A 25371-nucleotide genomic window follows, 5' to 3' on the forward strand; every position below is an offset into this window, starting at 1 on the left:
CCAACGAAGTTGATGTAGAAGAAGTATTGTTTTGACACTGGTGATCTTTGCTTCTTCCAGTACACTGGCATTAGTTCACCTGTCTTCCCTGGTGATGTGTACAAATTTTTGGAGACAACATTGATGGGCTTTTTCATAGAGTTGGAAATGGCGTTTATAAATGGTCTATGTTTCACAAGCATGTTTGTATGCCTCTGAATACCAGGCAACTGGTTGGCCATTGTGAGAACAGGCTGTTGGACAAGAAGAGCCATTGGTCTGATCCGGCAGGCTCTTTTTATGTTCTTGTACACTGTGAGCAGTGAGATAGAGGAGAAACCACTTTCTTAAATGGAAGCTAAGGCTGCATTAACTGTTACTGATCTATAATTGGGAGACATTACCAGATACAATTTACACTCCAGAAAAGAGTCATTAGAGCCAGATCACTGAGAGGCTAATGGAAATAGTTCTTGTGCACAGACGGAGGCTCCTCATTTTAAGAGAGATCACGAAGACTGCAAGCACCGCAAAGAGGACCGAGAGTTACAGCAGGCATGTTCAATCCTGCCCTCTGGTATATAACAATGTCCTCAATTTTTATATGAAATAGTTTAAATTCTATGGCTCGTGTTTAGCTCCTAGTTTCAAAGCTACTGAAATGGAGCCAATTTCTGTATGTATGTATGATATAAAATGAGGGTTTATGAAAGCAGAAGCTTTTCAAGCTAACAAAAAAGAAGGGGCTTTTACTAACTAGAACTTATTCTTTTTTTAAATGTAGCCAAGCAATAAAGCAGAGATCAATTTGTCAACATTCAATTGCAACCGCAGTTCACCCGGAAAACTTTGTGTGTGACTCAGAGTGAGCACAAAAGGAGATAGTTAAAGAAAAATTGCCCTCTGTTCTCCAGGTCATGGGGTTTTGCCAATACTTTTTGTCAGTGCCGTAAATAAAGTTTCACAGTGCTGTGAACCATTACAAGGGACAAGGGAGGGGGTAAAGTACTAAATCAAGTTCTCTGTTTTTTATATGCACTGTAATATTTGAACTTTTATTGAGCCCCCTGCCTCAGTTTATAAACACAACATCACATTTCTCTTGCGTCCCTATCTTCCCACGCTACCCAGAAGAAATAATCTATTGTCCCAACTATTATGTGCTTCAAACTTTTTGAGTTCAGTGAGCCAGCTATAGGGAAGAGAGAGAAAAGCGGAAAGGAAAAATGGGAAAGGAACTTGGGAAGGGGAGGAAGAATGGAGATGAAGATAGTATGGAAATATTTGAGAGGGAGCAGAAGAGAGATCCACTTCAGATGCTTTGACCCATCAATTCAAAACACAGACCAGAAGCTATGCAGAGATCTCTTGAGGGCTTAGCAATTCTCCCCATTTCCGCAGTCAGCAAAAGTAGGAGAATCATCAAGCCCTTTGTGGCCCACCATACATGGATGTGCAACTTTCAACTCAATGGAGAACAAGTTCTGAAGGCCTCCGTGTTATTCTCATAACATCCTTCTGATGTAGGCTTAGCTGGGAGGAATGTTAGAAACTGAGATATGAAAGCTGTTGCTAAATGGCACCTTAAACCTAGGTTATGGGCACAATGGAATGTCTAGGCACACTTTTTCATAACAAGAATACAAAGCTGAAAATGAACGAACTGCAGCTAAAATATTATGTTCATTTTTCACATGTGCTAGTCCTTTTCCAGGCTGGGACGCGGGTGGCGCTGTGGGTAAAAGCCTCAGCGCCTAGGGCTTGCCGATCGAAAGGTCGGCGGTTCAAATCCCCGCGGTGGGGTGCTCTCCCGTCGTTCAGTCCCAGCGTCTGCCAACCTAGCCATTCGAAAGCACCTCAAAGTGCAAGTAGATAAATAGGGACCGCTTACTAGTGGGAAGGTAAACGGCGTTTCCGTGTGCGGCTCTGGCTCGCCAGAGCAGCAATGTCATGCTGGCCACGTGACCCGGAAGTGTCTCCGGACAGCGCTGGCCCCTGGCCTCTTGAGTGAGATGGGCGCACAACCCTAGAGTCTGTCAAGACTGGCCCGTGCGGGCAGGGGTACCTTTACCTTTACCTATAGTCCTTTTCCTGCCCACACCCCTAATATTCATAAGAGGGTCTCTTCTCCAGTCTTCAGAAAATAGCTGGAAGTAGGAAGGGGTGCAGAAAAAGATCCCTCTTTCCTTCCACTCTGCAGTTTTAATCTGAAATCTTAGGCACAGGACTGAGCCCATAACTCAGAAACGGCTCGTGCCAATGAAATTCCCTGACGCAAAATGCACCTAGAACAACGGGAGTTTCAATCACTGGCTTTCCCAGACTGGCTTACGATCACCCGGTAAGCTTCATGACTGCACAGGGATTTCACGTTGGTGTCAGAAATCCATCTCCAGCACTCAAAACTACTACACCACCCTGTCTCTGAAGCCAACAAGAAGGCCAGAACAATTTCCCAGAGGGTTCTGCATGCCCCTTCTTGATACTCACAAAAACTGACCCAGTCAAACTGTGCCATGGGTGTCATGTTGCCATGCTGCTGGCAGTCCTGGAATCACTATGTCTAGGGTCAGGTGTAGAGTGATCAGCCAGTATCCTTTGACATCTGCCAAGGACCTATGGATGCAGATGCTATCACCCTTGGCTCTCCTTTCTGGTGTTCGGATGATCATTGTGCAGCTGCCATCTCAGGTGGCCACGATGCTCTTGAATGATGCTGCTTTTGTGCAGGGCATTATAAGCAGTTGCAATGGTGGCTGTCTGGTGCTCATAAGATGAGCACCACTTCCACTACCAACATCACCTACCTTTTCCTTCCTTAGGACCAGGCTATCTGCCCCTCATGTCTGGTGAAAATAAAGGGAGGAGAGGGGAAGATGATGGATGGATGGGGCTTCATCAGAACTTCCTGATTACGGCCCCCTCAGACCCAGAGTGAGACCTGCCTAGGGTGCTGGGTTAAGAAAGGCGCACAAATCTTCCAAAGATCACAGGGGAGTTACATATGGGCCTTGTTTTGCCACAAAACCATATACAGTGGACGCTCAGGTTGTGAACGTGATCCGTGTGTGAGGCACTTTCACAACCTGCAGCGTTCGCAAGACGCAGCACCGTTTCTGGGCACACACGGGTTGCGATTCAGCACTTCTGTGCATGTGTGACCACCAAAACTCGGAAGTAACCCATTCCGGTACTCCCAGGTTTCGGCGCGCCCGTAACCCGAAAAAAACACAACCTGAAGTGTCTGTAACTTGAGGTATGACTGTAGATTTAAAGCCACAGGTGATTCACAGAATCACGGAAACAAATGTAAGGTCCAAACACTACCGAGAGGAAAGAAGTCTGCGACTGCTAGTTTATTTTCAACAGTGCTAGACAGGGTAAAGAAAACAATACCTTGTGTACCCTGAGGTAGGTTTATGCTAAATTAGATATGACTCCTGAGCATTACAAACTGTGCACAAGGGGGAAAATATTTCATAGGTGTCAGGGGTTCAGGAGCAGAGTCACAGGAGAGGGAGGAAACGGAGAGCGAGGGGGAGGAGTCCGAAGGAAATGTCAGCTACGACAGTAGTCCGAGGTCTCTGAGTCTCTCCAGTGACTCGGAGGATTCACAGAAAGGGGCCCCCATAGTCAGGGCAAGGGGAGTGCCCAGGGGGACACCTCGGGAAGAAGGGGCCAGAGGGGACTCAGAGAGTAGCAGCTGGAAATCCGGACCAGCGTCCCCCCCAGAGGGCAGTAGGGGGGAGGAGTCCAAGGCATCGGGATCAGGGAGCGCGCAGGCAGAGGGAGAACGTGAGGCAGGAGTGGCCACACCCTCGTCAGGGAGCGAGGAAACGGTCATCAGGAAAGTTAAACGCGCGCGCGCGCCAAGTTCAAATGTACAGGAGGGCGGCAAGGTGGGCAGCCCGGGTAGGGAGCCAGGTCCTAAAGCCCGCCGAAGAGAGGGGGAGGAGTCAGAGGGGTCAACGTCTGCGTCAGAAGAGTCCAGGAGGGAAGAGACCCCGGGGGGTAGTAAGACCCAGAGGAAGAGAGAGAGAAGGAAGAGGTGGAGTAAGATTAGAGTCTTAAACTGGTGCACAGGGGGCGGAGACTCAGACAGAGCTTCGCCGGTCTAAAGTCCAGACGTAGAGCTGGTACGCTGAGACTTGGAAATGGAGACTATTCTTCAATAAAGACTTTGATACTGTACTACCGGTTAGCGTGGGTCCTTGGTGAGCTGGGACCCGGAGCCAGCTCTGACAATAGGTAACTCATTCTTTTTATGTGTAAAGCAATTCTCAAATAGCAGTAAATGTGACTTAACCATGAAAACTCCACACAACTATGAAACCAAGCAGCTCTTAGTCATCTTAAGTAATCCAAAAACTCATATACACATACATATTCCGCTCCCCCCGTCTTTCATGATTATGAAGTTTAGTCATGCTTAGGGCTGCCATATGTACAGGTTTCCCCAGATGCATCTGGGAATCTGGCTGCCAAAATGGCGTTCAGGCAGATTTTTGCTGAATTGGCAAAATAGTCCAGAAAAGCCGGATGTATGGCAAGTAGGGTGATTTATTTATTATTTTAAAAATGCTTAAAAAGTAAAAAAATAAAAAGCCCCACAATTTAACAACTTTGCTCCCCCACCCAAATAAAAATAAAAAGTACCTCCACAACTTTGTCTGGGTTTTCACTTTTGGGAATATGGCAACCCTGATCATGCTATTGTAGATGAAGTCCAGAGCCTAAAAGAAAAAAGGAAAGGAAATGTACAAAATACAACTTGCAAGAATAAATGCTCTGTGCTCAGCCTATCACACCTAACTAGGGATGAGAAGATGCCCTGGAGAAGTTTTGCTTATCAAAACTCTTCATGTTTCCTTCCAAATTGCTCAGACTCCACCCCTTCAAATACACCTTAGAAATGTGCTCTAGGTAAAATTCGTGGAGCTACATTAATTCCAAGTCCTATCAGTCTTGCTCATTGCGTGTGGAGTTTCTTAACTAGCCACAGACAATCAGGCGGACACTCGGAGATCATAAAAGGGAGATCACACTCACAGAACGAATTGACAACATGCAGTAAAGCCTTTCTGTAAACCTCAGATATGGACTTGCAGCACCCTTCCCTCACCTCAATATTTCTTTTTCTAGCCTAATAGAAACTCTACTGACTTCATTCCCTGGATGTTTTACTCAAGCACTTCTTCTTTTTTTAAAAAGGTGAAATTCATGACAACTTTACATAAACTATATAGCTCTGTATGTGGCAAGAATTATTTTGCCTCATTTTTTCCCCTTACTGCCTTCTTGGCAGCAGCTTCAAATCTCTCTGTGCCTCTGTGTGCATTTAATTCTCACCAGATGACTTTGGTAGAGGTGTAAGTTTTTAAATAGAACTCTACGGCAACAATTGCTATTCAAGGGAAAATGGTGCATTATTTCTGTTCATCATAGGGTGCTTCCAGATGATGTATTTACTGAGAATTCACCCAGATTTATTTGCTAGAAGATGAGACGAAGTTGGCTATCTAAGGAACAGTTATTCTAATTTGTTTTGCAGGGAGGTCAGATGAAGTTGTGTCAAAGCAAGTGCTATCTCACAAGTTCCATTGCATTTTTCTGTCACTTAGCACAATAAGGTGATCTTTTGGGGAAGCAGGTTTGTTGTGCTAGGCTTCGCAGTCAACAACAATTGTGCAATCTGAATTTTCCGTGTTGTGATAGAAGAAGTTCTGAGGGCAACATTTAAGCTGTTTTTCCTTACAAGAGAATTCAGACTGTCCTTTGAGAAGCCTGCTTCATGGGACCTGATGATGTTAAGTTTTATGAACACCATCATAACTGTTGTTGCACTCGCAAACAAACACAAAATCACCAATATATTTAAAAGTCAAATAACATCGGTAGGGACATGCAATTAATTTACGGGCAGTTCCATTCTTTTCCTTCACAGAGCCCTTTTTTCTTTCCTCATTGAATGCTGGGATTTTTCTGCTGCTCTGGGACTTTGAGGTAAGGCCTTTTCATGGAACAGGTTTGCCATACATGATCTGCTTCCAACACACTCGTCCCAGTCCTAACTCTGCCTATAGTTGGCACTTCCAGGAGTCCCATGTCTTTTACCCTGGCTCTCATTGGGTATCTGCAAGTCTTTGTCACCTATTCCCACTTATGAGTCAGCACATACTGTAGCTTGATGGCATTCCACTGTGGATGTCATCTGTAAGCACCATAGGCAATATCTGAGTCAAGTTGTTTCAACATCAGACCAGAGCTCAGGTATTAATTAGGAATGGGTGAATACCTTAAGTATAGTTGTCCTTATTTTCACTGATTCTGATTTTTTTTTGGGGGGGGGGGGTTCTCATGAAAATTCATTAGAATTTTAGTATGAATTTTCCTTAATATACCTTCTTTTGTATGCAATTCTCTTAACATAAACATTTTTGCAATGCAATTTCCCCCAACAGAATGGATTTCTGCATGCTATTTTCACTAATATAGGCATCATTACACACAGTTTACCATAGCATATACATTTTTGTAATAAAATAAAATAAAATAAAATAAAATAATTATTTATTATTTATTGCCTGCCCATCTGGCTGAGTTTCCCCAGACACTCCGGTCAGTTCCCAACAGAATTTTAAAAACACAATAAAACATCAAACATTAAAAACTTCCCTAACAGGGCTGCCTTCAGATGTCTTCTAAAAGTCAGATAGTTGTTTATTTCCTTGACATCTGATGGGAGGACATTCCTTGACATCTGACGGTAGGGCGGGTGCCACTACCAAGAAGGCCCTCTGCTTGGTTCCCTTTAACCTCACATCTCACAGTGAGGGAACCACCAGAAGGCCCTCAGAGCTGAACCTCAGTGTCCGGGCTGAATGATGGGGGGTGGAGACACTCCTTCAGGTATACAATACACATTATTTGCCTGAAAAATCACATTGTAAAATTTGCAGAAGTGCAATTTCTGAAGGATAGTTATGTTTCAGTTCACATATTGTTTCAGGAAAGAAAGAAAGAAAGAAAGACCAAAGTATGTGAGTTCACCTTTAAATACAGTCATACCTCATGTTACGTTTGCTTCACATTGTAGATTTTCAGGTTATGAACACGGCAAACCCAGAAGTGTTTACTTTCGGGTTTTCCGCATGCGCAGAAGCGATCTGCGCCTTTCACACATGCGCAGAAGTGATATTCATGCTTCACACATGCGCAGAAGCACTCTATCGTGTTTTGCTCACGCACAGTAGTGGTGCTATATTACAGACTTTTCAGGGCGCAAACAGCACCCTGAAACAGATCACATTCGTAAGTAGAGGTACCACTGTATGAACAGAATCAAGTTTCTCCCACATACCTAGATATTGAGCAAGTGCTCAAATCCAGTTCAATTGCTCTGGTGTGATTCAGTGGGGTCTGTATATTGCCACTAGAGCAGCTCTTTGCAACCACATACACACAGATGCATTTTCTTCACTACTCAGAAGCTAAAAACAGTTTTCTCCGTCTGCTCTTCATATTTCAGTACAGGACAGGTTTTGTTTTCTCGTTTCTCCCTACAGTGCTTTGTAGGATTTTGACAGTTTCTGCAAGATTCCATCAGCCTCCTGACACTTACATCTGATCTTGACAGACCTTCATGCAGCTTACCTTATGAGGGGAAAAAAATAATGTTTTCATACTTGTATCGCCCCCTCTCCCCCCCATTTAATCTCTAAGTTAGAGGGGGAAACTTGAAAATGTGATGCTACTGTGTGCCAAAGGCTCGGAAACGGAAAGTGGTTTACTTTGTGTTGATTTATTCCAGTTGCTGGAGGCTTTGATCATTAATCTCCGAGTCTGTTCTCTAGACTCTGCCTGCAAAATAAAGAGGGCGATGAAACATGAAGCCTCACATCTGATTAGCTGAAACCAGTGTCAAGTCTCATTGTCAATAAGTTTGCACCAGGCATTAGCTTCAGCACAGATAATTCCGGGAAGAGGAACAAGCCAAGCAGATGCACATGGTAGAGGCTATATTATTGGGAAAGGTACAATAAAAGAGCAAAATAAAATTGCTCTCTTTATGGAATATCACAAATGCAAAATATTAGCAAATTACATAATAGAAGAGAGCAGGCATGGTATTTGCAGCTATATGTGAACCAATTGTTTGGCTAGATATTTTTTTTTTTAACTTTCTTATTGTAGGGGACATTTCCTTGCAACAAAGGTACTTTGAACCTTACAAAGTCAGATTAAATTGGGGAAAGGAACTTGCTGGACCATCAGGCTTGAGGGTTACCTACTTACAGAGTAAATTAAAAATTCTTTTAAAAGATAGTTAAAAAGGTTCTTCTTAAAAACCTAAAAACTCACTTAAAAGAATCAAGTCTTGAAAAAAGTTACATGATCTAAGGAAGTCTTTAAAAGACTTGATTCTTTTAAGTGGGTTTTACGGTTTTTAAGAAGAGCCTTTTAAACTATCTTTTAAAAGAATTGTTTTAATTTATTTTGACTACAGCAGAGCAACACAGCTACCAACTTGAATCTACTTACCGAGATTTACTGGTCACTTCTGTTGACATGGAGCCAGATCCGAATGTCATGCACGATGTCACAGATAGGATAAAAGCTCCAAGGCTTGACAAACTGAAAGAGTTAGCAGTATGACTAGGCACCGTGAAGATGGATTTTCATAACAGGTGGTGATAAATAAGTTTATAGGCACTGTGAAAACTTTACACTTTCTGAACACCTTGTTAATCAAAGACTCAACCATATGTGTGACTGCTTGGGATGATTTGCAGAATCATGTTCTGTGACATTTTGGCTAGTCCTAATAAAAGTATGGCTTGACTGCGGATTTTGACATTTTTCTAATGGACCCATTTAACTTCATCTGCCTTACATTTTAGATCTAGGTCCATGATAATGTAGCCTTCCCACTCTGGTATTCTGAAGGCAGCCTCATACTACAAAACCATTTTTCTGGTGTGTGCATCTCCCCCCCCCCCCCATACAGAAAATAGTATAGAGAAATGTTACCATATTGGCATATTCCTCTCTCTTTTTAGCAATGTTATTTTGGCACGGTCTTCCATTGAGGAGAAACTTACCTGAACGGATTGTGAAATGGAATAGGAACACAATCGGGATGAATCTTTTAACATGTGGTGATAAATAGATTTATTTGAGAAGTATATTAGCTTTATAAAAAAGTTACAAGGCCAAAAAGAAACATTGGACTTGCTGGACAGTCAGGCTGTATGCTACCTACTTTACAGTAGTTCACTGCCACCACAGTTGGCATGGAGAGAGCCTAGGATAAATGCAAACATGGCATTCTGATGTCATCCATGATGTCACAAATAGGATACATTTGAAGTCTTCAAAAAGTGAGATGCAGTTAATGGTCAGGCAGATGCTGAACATATTCAGAATGGATATACATAACCAGTCATAGTAAAATGGTTTATTTGGGTATTATATTAACATTATCATCAGTAAAAGTTTTAGAATGATATGTGGGTTGAGTTGCCAAATCGTAAGCCACCAAGGCATAAGCCATTCATATCAATTTCTCAACACCTTGTCTTTAAATGGTCAACTGCATATGTGCTGATTGGAGGTGGTTCACAAAACCATTTGCCAGACTCTGATTTTGACATTTTCCTTATGGATCCATATGGGTTTTATACAGAACCATGTTGGCGATTATGCAAAAATTCAGTACCTTTATCTTCAGAAATTTCCATGTTGTTTGTTTGAACAATGCAAGGGCAATGATGCATAGCTCTTTTCTTTCCCCATTTTATTCTTATAACAACCTGTGAGGTAGGTTAGGATGAGAGTGAGTATACCCGAAGGAGCGTCTCCACCCCCATTGCTCAACCCGGACACTGAGGTCCTTCTGCGAGGGTCTTTAGCTGGTTCCCTCACTGAGAGAAGTGAAGTTACAGGGAACCAGGCAGAGGGTCTTCTCAGTAGTGGCACCCACCCCATGGATGTCAAGGAGATAAAGAACTATACTATACTATAACGTTTAGAAGGCATCTAAAGACAGCCCTGTATCGGGAAGTTTTTAATGTTTGATGTTTTATTATGTTTATTATGTTTTTATATGTGCTGGAAGCCATCCAGAGTAGCTGGGGAAACCCAGCCAGATGGGTGGGGTATACAGTAGTACCTCGGTTTTCGAGCAGCTTAGTTCCCAAACAACTTGGAACTTGAATGCTGCAAACCTGGACGTCAGTTTTCCGGTTTGCGAACTTTGCTTTGGAAGCCGAACGTCCTCCTGAGCTTCCGTTTTCACTGTTGCACTGCTACTTTGCGTCGTCCCCTCCCCCATTGTAATCAAAGTCTTCCATTTCCAATTGCAGAGTTCTGAGGTGATGTTTGGATCTTATATTTAGTGCTTTTTTTGCTATTTTTTGCATTTTTGTTTGTGTGGCTTTTTTCATTTTTGTGACTGTGGCTTGTTCTTCGTTTTATGATTGATTGATTGCATGACTGTGGAAATGGATAAAAGCCCCCCATCCAAACAGTGACTATCATCTGTGCAGGAAAGAAAAAAAAATAATGATTTTATTTTTTATCATCTACAATACTGTCTTATTTATTTTATAGTACAGTACATTGATTATTGCTTTTATTTTATGGATCTATGGTCTCAGTAGATACTAAAATTCATGTTAAATTGCTGTTTTAGGGGTTGTTTTTAAAAGTCTGGAACGGGTTAATCCATTTTGCATTACTTTCTATGGGAAAGCCTGCCTTGGTTTCGGAATGCTTTGGTTTTGGAACAAACGTCTGGAATGGATTAAGTTTGAGAACCAAGGTACCACTGTAAATAAATAAATTATTATTATTATTATTATTATTATTATTATTATTATTATTATTATTAGCCCAGTGAGCTTCATGGCTGAGTGGGAATTTGAATACTGATCTCCTGGGGTTAAGGGGGCCAAAAATTGATTTGTTCTCTTGATGCAATTAATACAGAAATGGGAACTCAACTTCAACTTGATTCTGCTAGATTTTCAGAAGTGGCTTTCATGTGTGAAAGGTCACATAAAATGTGAACATGATCAGGCATAGAAACAATGGGGAGACTGAATAAAATGCAGCTTGCGTGTAACCTGAATCTGTCAGAGTGTTCTGACTTTGTGGAGTCTCTTCTATCCAACTTGATCCGATGACTAGTCAGCTTTGCTCCCTTTCTTACGTCCTTCCCCCCCAGGCAACCCCACCTCTCTTCTCTCTTTGCTACTTTTGTACTTGGATTAATTAGGCCTCTGGAAATAATAAAAAAAGCAAAGCACACTTGTCTCAGCTTCATCAGAAACGACTTTCCTCTGGTTGTTTGCTGACAACCAGAACCACCCTTTTATCTAGGAGTCTGGTTGCCTGGCCCTCAAAAATTCATTTGAATTACTTAAGCATCCCCTAGTGTCCTGGTGATGAATTAAGCATCCTAATTTGCTACAATGGTTTCATGTTTTTAACTTGCTCCTTACTTTGGGTGCTTTGTAGACATAAAACAGCACTAATACATTTTAATAAATAACAGCAAACAAATCAGTGTGCCACTGAAATACACCCAGAGTCACTGAGGAGTATGGATCTTCAAATGAACGTTTTCTCTGTTCATTCTCCTCTCACGCATGCAGAGTGGTTATAAAAACCTACCACATAAAGCCGTACAAGCATATTGACATTTACAGAGCCCCAAAGATCATTTACATGAAAATTATGGAAGCCAAGTGCTGTTACTTTTGTAGGAAAGAGAAAGCTGCGTAGATCAACGGCAATATAGACCTGCTTTAAGTTATTAATGAAAAGAATGATCATGCAGTTAGTCTTGTTATAAGCTAAGTCAATAACTATGGAATATATGCTGTGGATACAAAGAGGTGTGAAGAATGTTACGTGCCTCTTCTATGAATTTTATTTTTAACAATAGCCACAACAACAAGAAGAGTGATTTCACGATCAATGCCTATGTGCTTTACAGAACAACAACAAAAATACACGTCCCTGCCCACTTACCTGGGAGTACACCCCTCTTGAACTCATTTCCCATGACTTATTTCCAAATACAGTGGTACTTTGGTTCTCAAACGCCTTAAGCTTGAGAACCAAGGTACCACTGTATGCACACACAGGACTGACTGGCCGTTAAGCATGCTATCCCATATACTTCAGTGAATTCAAACATTTTCCCCACTCCTCGCAAATAAATTCTTAATTATGGCAGGTCAGGTCTGGGCCTTGTGCATGTTGACCAAATGATTCCATTTTTTTATACTAAGTTTCCAGATATGGCCAGGAGGTTCAGAACCAGAAAAGATCATGTCAGGGATGGAGCCAAGGCAGAAACTGGAGCTTACTGGCTTTTCAGCTTCCAATAATAATCAGGACAAATGACAGAACACAGTTTTATTGATCAGACCAGAAAGAATCTGGCTGGTTAGCAGCAGTGAGCATTGTGTTGTTTTTCCCCTGACAGAGACTCAAGGCTGCTTTGTCAATCGCCTACCTCTGGTTGTGTTCCTGCTGTGTGCTTGGATGGAGAGAGGGCCAAGGTGAAGAGGCAGCAAGGTCTACATAGTGAAAACACGCCAGCAGGAGATTCAGATTGACAACCTAATGTGTTTACACCATGCTGACCTCACTCCTGTCTCACCTGTCCTGTACACAAGTTTTTTTGTGTGTGATGTCGCATTGTGTTTTTACGATCTGGCTGGGGCAACTCAGACAGATGGGCAGCATAGAAAATTAATACTACTACTACTACTACTACTAATAATAATAATAATGGGAGAGATACTTTCTGTTCCTCATCAGGCAATGGTGTTTGCACCTGCCTTGCCCCACCTAGCCTTTCCCCAACTATGACTTTGAGAACAGCAGCAGCAGCTGAGAAGAAAGGAGTTTAGGGGTATTTTTTAAAAAAAAATATAGTTTTATAAGTTGTGCTTCTTTGTTTCTCAATCTGACCCTTTTACATGGGTTTCTATGTTTTGTGGTATTTTATGAATTGTGATTTGCTGCTATTTTCACTGATTATAGATTGGTAATTATTTGTTGTGGTTGAACTGTTTAATTATTATTTGCTGATGTTCAATTTTACTGTTTACTATTAGATTTTGATGGATTGTCGAACATTGCTTTGTTGGCTATAAGTTGTTTATTCTAAAGTTATTGTGACTTCTATGTTGGATCAGATTGCTAATATTAATGTTTGATGTTTTATTATGTTTTTATGTCTTGGGAGTCGCCTAGCAGCAACACAAGCAGAGGGAGAGCAGTAGAGCAGTCCAGCCCCATAATGTCATCCTCTGCTGCTGCCCGACAATCCTAACCATCACATTCTGTATAAATGATATGACAAATTGTGAGATGCTCAGAGGTTTATGCTTAACGATCGCTTGTTATTTGCCATATGATAAAAAGGGACAGTGCAGCTGTGAATTGTCAGCACCGCACCATTTGCTTCCCAGTTTGAGAATCTTCGGCTTGAACATAACAAAGGATTTTTGGATTTACGAGCAATATTTGCAGCTTGGTGGAATATCCCCCATTCCTTTAGCAGCATGAAGAGAGTGGCAAAATCCTAATGAGGCAGCAAGTCAAATAGCTCTGGGAGCAGGCTCTGTATCAAATAAAGGGGTGTGGGGTTGGGGATCCCAAATAAAACATTTTCAGGCTTAACACCCCATCACAGCTCCTTCTTTTGCACACATACCACCCGACACATTACAGTCTATGCATTCTTAACCGGATGCTCCCCAGGAGCGATTGTGCTTTACATGCCTCATACAAGATGCTAAGATGGCAGATTGCATCAGGTCTTTATGCCATGTCATTCCAGGCTGTAATTGGCCCTATACGGCAAGCTATTCATGTGCAGCCAAGAGAAATGTGTGCCAAAGCATGGCACCAGTTCTCTATAAAAAGGGCATGCCTAACTATTCTGCACCAGCTGCCTCTCCTAGCTGTTTCATAGGTTTTCAAAAATAATAAAGCTGTTTATTAGGCAGGAGGGGAAAAAAATGAAGTCAAGTTCTGGGTGATTTTAATGTGTCTTGTTTTGTACAAAGTTCATATCATTGCAAACAGATCTGGCCAGGCTTCCCTCCCTCCCTTACTCTCTTTGTGATGTCCTTATTTATATTTGATTTGGGGCATGCCAAAATCTTGCCTCCCCCCTCCCCCCCAAAAATAATTAACTTAATATGAGAAGCCAAATAAATATCGAAAAATAAGGGTGACACGGCTCTCTTTTAACGAGCCTGGCAAGAGTTCTTAGAAAACATTATTGTTGGAGGGAGGATTGAATGGTTTGACTTCCAGAAAACTCAAAACCAGATAGAGGGAATCAAATGTCACTGTATTAGAAACTGCAAAGATGTTTTTCTTATAGCCATCTGCACCATATGGTTGCCAGGGTTTGTTTTAGGTCTTACCCCAACCATGTGGTGGTCATACGGTTTTAGCATCTGGTCAGTCTTTATCCTGCTTCATGAACAGATGAGACAATCTAAAATACACAGATTCATATTGATTCCAAAGTCTACAGGTTAAACTGAAGCAGACACTATGGATTCGTTGGGCATTATCTAGGATGTGGAAATAAACAGCAGCGCTGTCATGTCACGAGAGATTCAAAGGTCATTACTAGTTGTTGGAACTGTTTGTGTTTTGGATGGGCTGACTCAGGCAGACCAACGCCAAGAAGTAGTACAATTGCAGGAAGAGCCATTGCAGTTGCTCAAAATGTCATTGACAAATTGCCTTACCAAAAATAATGAGGTTGGCCAAGAAAATAGGGACTATTGGCTTAAATCAGCAGTGGGCAGATTTAGGGAAGGGTCATAGCTCAATGATAAACCATCTGCTTTGCATGAAGAAGGCCCTAGGTCCAACCCCCAACATTTCCTGGAGAGCCACTGCCAGTCAGTTCAGTGCAGACAAAACTGAGAAAGATGGGCCCATGTACTGACTCAATGTAAGGCAGTTTGCTGTGTTTCTATGATTGTAATGTGGAACCTCCAGCCCATGGGTCTAATTTGGCCCAGCCAGGGTCCTCATTTGGCCTGAGAGACTTTCTGAAATCAAACCAAACCTTGTCCATCGATCTCCCACCTGAAGTCAAAGCATTGTACCCAATGCTCTTCCGACTCAAAGTAAGTAGACCCATTAAAATTAATGAACATGATTAACTTCAGTGAGTCTACTCTGAGTAAAACTTTGTTGGATGCAACCCATCTTATGACACCTGTACAGTATTTGTTGATCTACATCTCCCATGATCCCCAACTGTCAAGGCTTCAGGGAATCTGATCCCTCCCATAGTGGCAGCCAAGAAGCAGAAAAACAAGAAGAGTTCTTACTAAGTAGTTTATTCAATATTCACAGAGAGAGACGAAGGAATGCAGTCTCTCTTAGATAATGGCATTGCTCCAAGTAAAGTCCCAGCCCCTCTGTCCCTCCTATTCTACGTCATCCTAGTGCCAGCTGATCTGTGCTTTCTGCCTCTGAGCTTTCTGTTCTACTACTCTCAAGGCATGCCTGGTTCTGGAAGGGGGGTCAGAAATGCTTTCAGGAGACACTGAGTCTGTTGGCTGTCTCTCCCTTGGTGCTTCTTTTTCCTACTGCTCCCCCAATATTTCCCAGCTTCTCCCCTCTGCAGCCTCTGAACAATGACCTTCTGCAAACCACTGTTCTAAATCTATACTGTCCTCCTGTTCTCGGGAAGGTGAAAGAAGGGGGGAAGTTCCCACCATTCCTCCTCAGTCCAGCCCCTGATGCCAATATTCTTGAGCACACTGCACTGGAACCTGGGAAGCCAGAGGCCTTAATGACAGGATCTGGTCCATTCCTATCCCTGCCCATTCTGGTGACACAGATTGAGGAGGCAGGTGGCAGTGACTCAGATTTCATCACAAGGTTGCAGCAAGGCCTAAGTCCTTTGAACCATTGGATGAAGTGTTTCTCGTGTCCAAAATATTCATTTCTGACATTTAGGTAAATATCCAAGCTGCTCAGATGGAGTACATTCATCCCTGTTTTCCCTCCCTGAGACATACAATAATTTCTGCACCAACGTTACAGTAGTTATGGTTCCTGATCACTCAAATGTTGCTTAGCCACTCCATGACTATAAGTGCTTATTCTCGTCATCATGGATTAATTTTTTGAATGCTTCCATTTTCATCTGACAGATGATGAAAGCTGCATATGCGTCCTCTGGCTGCAAACCATGAGTATAAAAAACTCATGTAAATCTATAGACATTCAAAATTCAAGTAATTACTGGGGCTCAAGGTGGGTGAGAGTGTGAAATAACAGGATTCTTTACAATATGCAAGAGGAGGAAAAATGGAGGGAGGGAAATCTGCCGGCAGCTGACCTGCATGATGTTGGATGCAAACCTGAACTAGTCTCTGGTGCACTTTGAGCCTCATAGCTGGAATAATTCTGTTGTTGTTCTCTTATTTAGATATAAACTTTCCAAAGCTTCTCAGGTGGCGGATTGTTTTCTCAGAAAGTTCAGAGTGTGCGATACACGCTAGGGATGCAATTAACATCTATGGATTACAATTCCCAGAATGAAAATTATATATTCACTGCTAGAAATAATAACCCTCAATAAAGTAAGGAGGCACAAATAGAAGCTTCCTTGCCCATGCAAATAGCAATTGTGGTTTTGGGCATCACAGTGGCATGGGAGTCTGCAGGAATATTTCCAGGGGTGAGACAAAGAGAATACAAACAATAGTTAGAATCAGAGAACGGCTCTACTGTTTCTGGTATAGCTGATGGTTGAATGATGGGAAGACCTGACCTCTCAGAAACTTGCATTCTGGGTTTACCCTTCCATTGTTTCTCAGTGTGTAGACCTGGCATCCATATGATGTATTTCTACCCACAACTGACACTCTCATCTCCCCCCACCCACCCCCAGTTCCTATCACTTGAATTGCACTTCTGACAAAATCAATCTCTCAGTCACCCTATATTTTTCTTTTTAAAACCCCACAAAACTCCAAACTTCCAATATGCCAGGATAACAACTCTAGAAGGGTTATTATATACTTAGAGTGTATTTCTGATTCTTCTGTTGAAGTTGATTCTCCTGGCATCTTAAAGTGGGCTTTGGAGGGAGACTGGCAGATGGGTTGTCCCACGCACTTGTCAAAATTGGTCCAGCCAGACCCAATTCCCCACCTTTATAATAGGTAGGAGGTGGTTCTCTGCTTGACACCACTGCAAGCTGGAATAAGCAGTATTGGTCTGGCTGGACAAAGCATATAGCAACTTCCCATATTTCCAAAATCGCTGCACCACCTTCAGTATAATCCATGCAAATACAGAATAGGCGTTCCCTCAGCAAGATATTAATTTTGTGACTTCCTGCATAAGAACAGCACTTGCAGATATTTCTGGTCCAATTAAGCTTTGGGTCAGAAAACACATATTTATGGTATAACAAAACAAAAGTCCATAAAGGATTTGGTAACCATATATTCCAAAGATCTCTATTTGAAATATGGGATAGGTATAAAAACCTATTGGAGCGTAAAACACCATGGTGGCTGTGTCCTTTAGAAGCAATGAGTGTGAAAAAAAACAAATATGAGTAAAAAATTGGGTTACATATGAAGAATTAATACAAGAGGAAGGAAATAAATGGAAAATGAAAGCTTATGAAGAAGTTAAAGAATTTGTAAATGATTGGCTGCACTATCGCCAAATCAATGAAATGTTTAAGCAAGATTTAAAGGAAAATGGATTTGATCATAATAAATCAAAATTTGAAATAGAAGTATTGAGTAATGATTGTAAAATATTGTCTAAAATGTATAAATTGCTGCTGGAATGGCATTTGAAAGATGAAGAGGTAAAGTCGGTTATGATACACTGGGCCAAGGATTCTGGGTATAATATACAGTTAAAAGAGTGGGAAAAACTATGGAAGGAAGGATTAAAATTTACAGCATGCAATGCCTTGAAAGAAAATGTGATGAAAATGGTGTCTAGATGGTATATTACACCAATGAAATTAGCTAAAATGTATAAAACAAGTTACAAATGTTGGAAATGTAAAGAAAAAGAAGGATATTTTTATCACATATGGTGGGAATGTAAGAAAGTGAAAAGCTTCTGGGAAATGATATATAATGAGATGAAAAAAGATGTTGAAATATACACTTATAAAAAAAAAAACCAGAAGCATCTTTACTTGGCATTGTAGGGAAAGATATTAACAAACAGGAAAGTAAACTGTTTTTATATGCAATAATGGCAAGAAGAATATTTCTGGCACAGAAATGGAAACAAGAAGAACTACCGATGAGAAAAGAATGGCAGACGAAAGTAATGGACTATGCAGAATTAGATGACAGGAAGAATCCAAACCCTGCAGGACCAGAGATTCTCAGAGGACTGGAGTAAATATTTGAACTATTTGAAAAGCAATTGTCATAAACAGATTACGCTAGTAGGACTCCAAGAAGTTCTGTAATGAGGATTATGCGAAGTATTGCAGAGAAGATTTTGAACAGTTATTAGTTAAGGATAATTAAAAGTAATAGAGAAATTAAGAAATGTAGATTACGTGATAAAGATTACCAACAGTTTATAGATGCTATCACAGATGATGGACAGTAGACAAACGGTTGTAGCTTGTTTCCCCCAAAGAAGTTGTTGGCTAAATTAAAGTAATGGTCAATGATAGACAAGACAGATCCAGAATAGCAAGGGTAGCACTAAATCTCTCTCTCTTTTTCTCTCTGACCCACACCATGTTAACATGGACTCTAAATGCCTCAAAATAACATATATTGGATTCCATTTTGCACCATTGCATAACATGTTTTTAGATTGATCCCCTCCCCCCATTTCTTTTACTTGCCTGAAATGGCGTTCTTAATATGACAACTTCATAATAGCTGGACATATTGGGGATCTGTAGTCCCTCCTAATTCCAACATCTCTAACTTTAACTTTTCTGCTATTTTTGCCCTTTCCCGATTCCAGATCCAGATCCATGCATGCAATTCTTGTAGCTGTTCCATCAGGCACTGAAATGGTAAATTTTGAAACAAAACATTTACTTTTGTCAGTGCACTCATTTTAGAAGCATGCACCCTCCATGTAAGGAAAAGCTTCATAGCAGATCATCTAAGGAGAGGCTGTGGAGCCCCATCTCAAGGCTGGCTTTAGTAACAACCTCAGACCTTCTGGGTGGGAATTTTGGCCCTCACATAGATGATGCTAGGATACAGTTTTGGCTGCCTACCTCTTTAGCCATCTGCTAAACAGGCTCTAAGCTGGAACAAAAGGCAGCTTGCCAGTTTCCCTATGTTTTGTCTGACAAGCACGAATTAACTTTAGATGGAGCGAGCTACACTAGGTGCTGAAATATTTGTTACTTAAGGGGTTGCCTGTTTTCAGCAGCAGAAGGCATTGCTCATTTCAGTTTATATTCCAAAAGAGCACAGAACTGACTGGAGCCAACAATTTAAAGTTAAAAACCCACTTTTTGAAGTGATCAAGTGAATAGCTGCACGCAGAAACCAGTGGTGGCGGAGATTACTGTGATAAGATATTAGGTTCTGGTGTGCTGTGCTGCTCAGCCACAGCAGAGCTCAATGGTGGTAGAGGCCAGCCAACCAGCCAAATCTTGGGGGGGGGGGGTACTTGCCTGGGAGCAGAGTCTGTATGCAAGGTTCAGTTCAGTCCTAAGATCAGGAGTATCTTAGTTCACGTAGTCAGATGATCTGAGGGTCCAAGGTCACAAGAAGCAAAAAGCAGCAAGTTCTGGTCAGGAACGACAAATGTTGTTTCCAGCAGTAGAGGTATGGAATAGTTATTTGTTTGAACTTATTCGATTGGACATTGTCGCAGTCCCGTCACAGGAAATAACGTGGAAGGTCTAGTCCACCACGATAAGGAACAGATGGAACAGCTATCTTCAATGGATAAAAACTACTGGAACAAAAGACATTCGGTGGAAACTAAAGACACTATGCCCGTGGCTGAGGATAATGGTTTGAACCCTTCCAATGGATATGGGGGCGGGGGGGGGGAAGGAAAAAATTGTACAGGAAATTTAAAATTGGAAGTAGATAATATAATGTATGTAATAATTCTGAACTCGAATAAAACTTCAAAAAAAGAAAAAGAAAAAGAGAGAGACACAGGACTGAGGGACAAGCCTTTTCCTAACTTGTAAGTTGGGTTTTGACAACAAAGATTTAATTCTTCACTCTAGACATCCCTTGCCTGACAGCACCATGACAACAGACATATCTTCCCATGGACAGGCTTGTTGGAAGCCACATGTCAGGAGTTGGTGGGCCAGAGGCAAAAGTGACATCGCACTGGATATGACTCTTAGTTGTAGAGTAGGCGCAGGCTTGCAAATATCCAAGGCTTACACACACTCCAGGCAGATGAAAGTCATCTTAACACAATTCAAAGGCACCTTGGATTGTACCCAACTAAGTTCTGCTCAAAGCAGATCCTTTGAAATCAATGGAGGCAATTTAGTCTTGTTCATCAATTTCAATGGGTTTACTTTGAGTAAAACTAACATTGGGTACAACCCATTCCATCCAGGAAATATTACAGAAGGAGGGCATGGAACAAGGCAAGTGAGGGTAGGGGGAATGTGAGAGCTCTTTGGGCCTTGGTTTCCTTACCCCTGATTTATACCATAGCTATTGATATACAGTATATGTAAATTGACAACAACAACAAGCTATGTGCAGAGCCGTGTAATCGTATCTCATACAAGGCCTTGATGGTGACCATGTAGTAAAACACTCAAAGATCATAGTTTGGAAAGATACGGCTTGCCTGTAGTGTTTTGTTAATCTGGTCTTAAACCTTCTTCTGTTATCAAAATGATTTGATGGACGGCAAAGCTATTCTACAGCCTGGGAAACGTTTGGAAACACCCCCCCCCCCATGTCACTGAATATGCAGACACACAAACAGTTGACTCCATGAAGTTATTAAAACAGAGTCCATCTCCGATTGTTATCAGGAATAGACCCAGCAATTCATAAATTCCAGGCAAACTCATTTTATAACTTGTCACCTTTTGTAAATCACTAGTCTTTCACGGAGGAAATGGCCAGTTTGCTTGAAGCATAAAAACCAAAACCAACACTATATTTTTTCTCATGCTTGAATAAAAATGCATTTTTCCCATTAGAAAAGATAAAAGGAATAATCTACGAGAAATACGGCTTGATTTTTATTTTTATTTTACCAGAAAACAGCCACATCTTTATCGCTAAATAAATGATTGCCATTTTTGCTGGCGTTAAACATGGGCTAATATCTCAGGTCATATTTCAGACACAAATCTGGGTGTTTTTTGTTTCATAGACTTCTCTTGGGAATTTTTCCAACGCTATCATTTCAAAATTCTCCCCTACTCCCTAAAGACCTTATTTTCAATTAAAATCTCACACACCTCCATGTTTACCCATTCAAATGCAGGTAGTTGTCCTCATTAGCAAAGTGGCATTTTTGGATGAAAAGGCACACATATAAATGGGTAGTTCTTCCTTAGCCTGTAGCCCCATTTGGTTACATTCATGCTCCCATGCTTGTCAACGCAGCAGCAGGGAACATGGACACAGAATACATGACCCAGATTGTGCAGCGTTTGACTCTATCGCTACAGATGGGCTTCACCAATACAGATTTAAACTCTAATTGAACATACGATTGGAGGGCGAAGGGGAGAGGATGCTCCTGCCATCAACCACATGGCAAAGAACAGGAGCATTTGATCCTGCTGGTGGGTCCTGCTTTGCCAGCACGTTCCGTGCAGACAACATACAGACAAAGCAGACCCCTGCAGCCAGCAAAATCAAACTCTGCTTGCCAGCTGGTGAGCGGTGAGTGCATTCATGCTGGGTGCTGCTTCAAAAACACATTCCCCACTGGGCTCTTTCTTAGCATGTTGGCTCTGCCGTTTCTCACGTGCAGAGCTAAGCGTACAGGCGCTATGTTCACAGCTGTGCAGAGGAAGCATGCTGAACAGGACCACAATAAAGCGGTTATGAGTGAGAATCTCAGTAGGCTGAGGTTCTCCCACTAGTGAGAGATAAGGCAAGCCTCCACCATGCCTCTTCCAAGTAGCTTTCAGAGGCTATGAGCAGTCCCTTTCCACACGAAAGTCTGACAGTACTGGAGCCAATGATCTATTGCAGTGTGTGTGGTTGAGTGACCAAAAATAACTTTGAAAAATAGAGCACGTTACGTTTGCAGGACTTCAGTACAACTTAGAAGATGCAGGTGCATCTGGAGTCTGGTGTGAAATACCATCACACTCACATCCAGGACACTGGGGAGGACCATAATGTTACAATCTTCCTTGAGGAACTGGGAAAGAAAGTGGTTGTATCAGGGGAGAATTTTCAGCCTTTGCAACAAGCTCCTGTATGGGTTGGGGAGCTTCTTTCCAAGAGGAGGTATAGATGTGAGACCACAGGGAAGATGGTTCAAAGGGACATGCAAAATAGGTCTTCCTTGCTTTCTTTCCCAGCAATAGTAATACATTGCTTTAGGTTGGGCATCTCCAGTTCCTTACACTCAAACATACTTTGAGCATTGCCAACCAGAGCACCCTGGCAGGAAATACGAGATGTCCACATCACACAAGTACAACGGTAGACACTTGACTATGAGTCATGGGGAGAGGGGAGAGAGCATGTTTGAATTCAGCAGTGCTCAGTTTATTTTTGGCTGTTAGTCAATGTTAATATTGTTTTGTGTATGATGAGTGCCGTGATGCTTTGCGAATTTTATGATTTGACTTCCTGTGGCTGTGCTGTTTAATCTATTTTTAAAATTGTTTTGTTAGTAGTGTTTTATAGAAAGTGGTTGGTTTATTAACAATTGGTTAATTATAATTTATGCTGCAATTGTGATGTCCTGCTCTGTTTATTGTATGTGAGCCGCTTTGTGACTCCTGTGAGTGAAAAGTGGTGTAGAAATATAATAAATGAATGAATCTTCCCCTGTGGGGAATGCTGTGACGTTCCATATGGTCAGATTCAGTGCACTGCATGGTGCAGCTAGTTATCTGTAAAAGAAGAAATTTTCAGTTGCCAAGCATTCCTGTGTTGTTGTTGTTTTTCCTTTTCTCATGTTTCATTTGACATAATGATTTGTTTTGTAGAGAGGAAGCAGGTGTTTATATGGGGGGGGGGATTGCTGCACAAATGGTTGGGGTTTAAAGCGCACCATGAATTTATTTAAGCAGCTTCCCCACTGAGGACACACTTGTGAATCCATGGATTGAACCCTCCCCTTACCAGCTGGCAAGCAGAGAGTATAATTCTTCTAAATGCTGCTTAGTGGGCATCCTACCTGTGGGGAATGCACTAGCAAAACTGATACTTGCTCCAACTGACTGTAGGAGGAGCCCTGTTACTTACATCAAGTACCCCCCCCCGAGGGGTTCCCATTTGGGTTGTGACATGGCCCTAGCCCACATCTGCGCATCAGACAGAATCCACACCCCTGGATCCCTTTAACAGGATACCCTTACAGTGAACCCCCTAGTTACGTGCCATTCTGGATATGTAACTTTCGGGTTACAAAAGCGGCAAACCCAGAAGTGTATACTTCTGGGTTTCGCCATGCACGCATGCGCAGAAGCACTCTGTGTGTCACACACGTGTGCAGCTCTCAATCATGCTGCCTCTGCCTATGGACTTTTCAAGTTGCAGACAGACCCCTGGAACGAATTTAATTTGTATCCGGAGGGTCCGCTGTACTGAGGTGTGGCAGGCGAAGGCTACAACCTCTGGTGTCATCTCAACCAACCTGATCAAAACCTGGAACCCCTCCAAAGTGGCTCAATTCTTTTTAGACACCTGCTGTATCTGCTGCACAGCCCTAGCTTACTTTCTCATCCCCATGTTGATGAACACTGGCGTATTGATACCTGATTAGGGCATGTGTGCATAGTCCCCAGGCTATGCTTTGCAGTGATGACCAAGTCTTCCTGACAGTAAGAGCTGTTCGACAGTGGAATTTGCTGCCAAGGAGTGTGGTGGGGTCTCCTTCTTTGGAGGTCTTTAAGCAGAGGCTTGACAACCATATGTCAGGAGTGCTCTGATGGTGTTTCCTGCTTGGCAGGGCGTTGGACTCGATGGCCCTTGTGGTCTATTCCAACTCTATGATTCTATGATTCTATGATCCCTCCTGCCCTTTGGGAATTGATTTGTACCACTGCCTCTTATATTACCTGGCCTGCATACAATGCGTGGCAACTCTGGCATGAAGCTGGAACAGGGCTGTTGTAGTACCCACAAGCAAACAAATATTCCTGTCTCTTTTTGGGGGGAAGCGTTTGTGGTGTTCCGCATAAGCACATGGGCTGTGCTTTTAATTGTCTCACGTATGTAATTATGCAAATAGCCCTTTCCATTCTGGGTAGCTTCCACTGCAATGTATAATTCCACAGATGATGCCAAGTAGGGAGGGGGACGTGACGCCAGTGTGCATGTCAGAAAGAACAAATTTTCAGGTGACAGCTGAGTCTTCAAAAGATTAAACATCCAATTAGAAAAGCATCCAAGTGTAATGCATTTATCTGATGATTATCCAAACTCTCAGTCTCCTGGGAAACACGGTAATGGGACCAAAAGTTTCAGAGGCTTTAAAAAAATCCCCAACAACACATGTCTAGGGTTTCCAACTTTCTGTTCGTATTGGGAGTTTCCTAGTTTCGAAAGGAATCAAAGTGCCTTCCTCTACTTTGATGAAGATAAGAAAGTATCCAAGAGACTGGAAACCATTATATAAAACTGAGAAACTTCATTGTAAAAGTCATGAGCTGTGCCATTTTTATTTTATTTTATTTTTATTTTTAATGATTTTTATTAAAGATTTCTTAGTTTACAAAAATACATGCATTGTCTCTTTTTTCAAGTTGTGTTTTCTACAGATCAGTTTCATTTGTTGTGAGACATTAGTGTTGCATGCAGTATTAGGCTGGGGAGGAAGAGGGGGAAAGAGAGGGAGGGGGAATGGTGAGTGGGTTGGGCAATGCTTCTATTTTTCTACTTAGTGTATGTGTGAGGTTTTGTGTCAGTGTCACTTGTGTGGGTTCTCTTTCTATTTGCTTGCTATATTTCCTTGGTGGTGAAAGAGGTTGGGGTGGCCTACCGTGTGGTTGGTTGACTTTGGTTGGCTGTAATGAGATTTGTTTATGTGTGAGTGTGTAAGAGGGTGGGTTTTGGGGTCAGGTTAGTCATATTGATTTGCATGCTCTCAGCGGATTCTTGTTGTTGTCTTGTTGGGCTGTATATGTGATAAAGGGGAACCATACAGGGGTGAAGGTGTCTTCTTCTATTTGTCCCTGTG

At 42.0% G+C, this 25371-nt stretch overlaps 2 long non-coding RNA genes across 2 annotated transcripts in view; one reads left to right on the forward strand and one right to left on the reverse strand.

The window, feature by feature from the left end:
• The window catches only part of LOC310681774, a 115245-nt gene that overhangs the window by 61256 nt on the left and 28618 nt on the right, over window positions 1–25371 (forward strand). The gene's annotated exons all lie outside the window — the stretch shown is intronic.
• On the reverse strand, window positions 5891–9286 carry LOC310681683. The gene is made up of 4 exons (XR_014513506.1): window positions 9242–9286; window positions 7770–7839; window positions 7340–7632; window positions 5891–6190 (listed from the first exon to the last, which is right to left on the reverse strand). It is a non-coding gene; the product is annotated as an uncharacterized lncRNA (long non-coding RNA).

The sequence above is a fragment of the Podarcis tiliguerta genome (genome assembly GCF_965153285.1).
Source record: "Podarcis tiliguerta genome assembly, chromosome: 7".
NCBI lineage: Eukaryota > Metazoa > Chordata > Lepidosauria > Squamata > Lacertidae > Podarcis > Podarcis tiliguerta.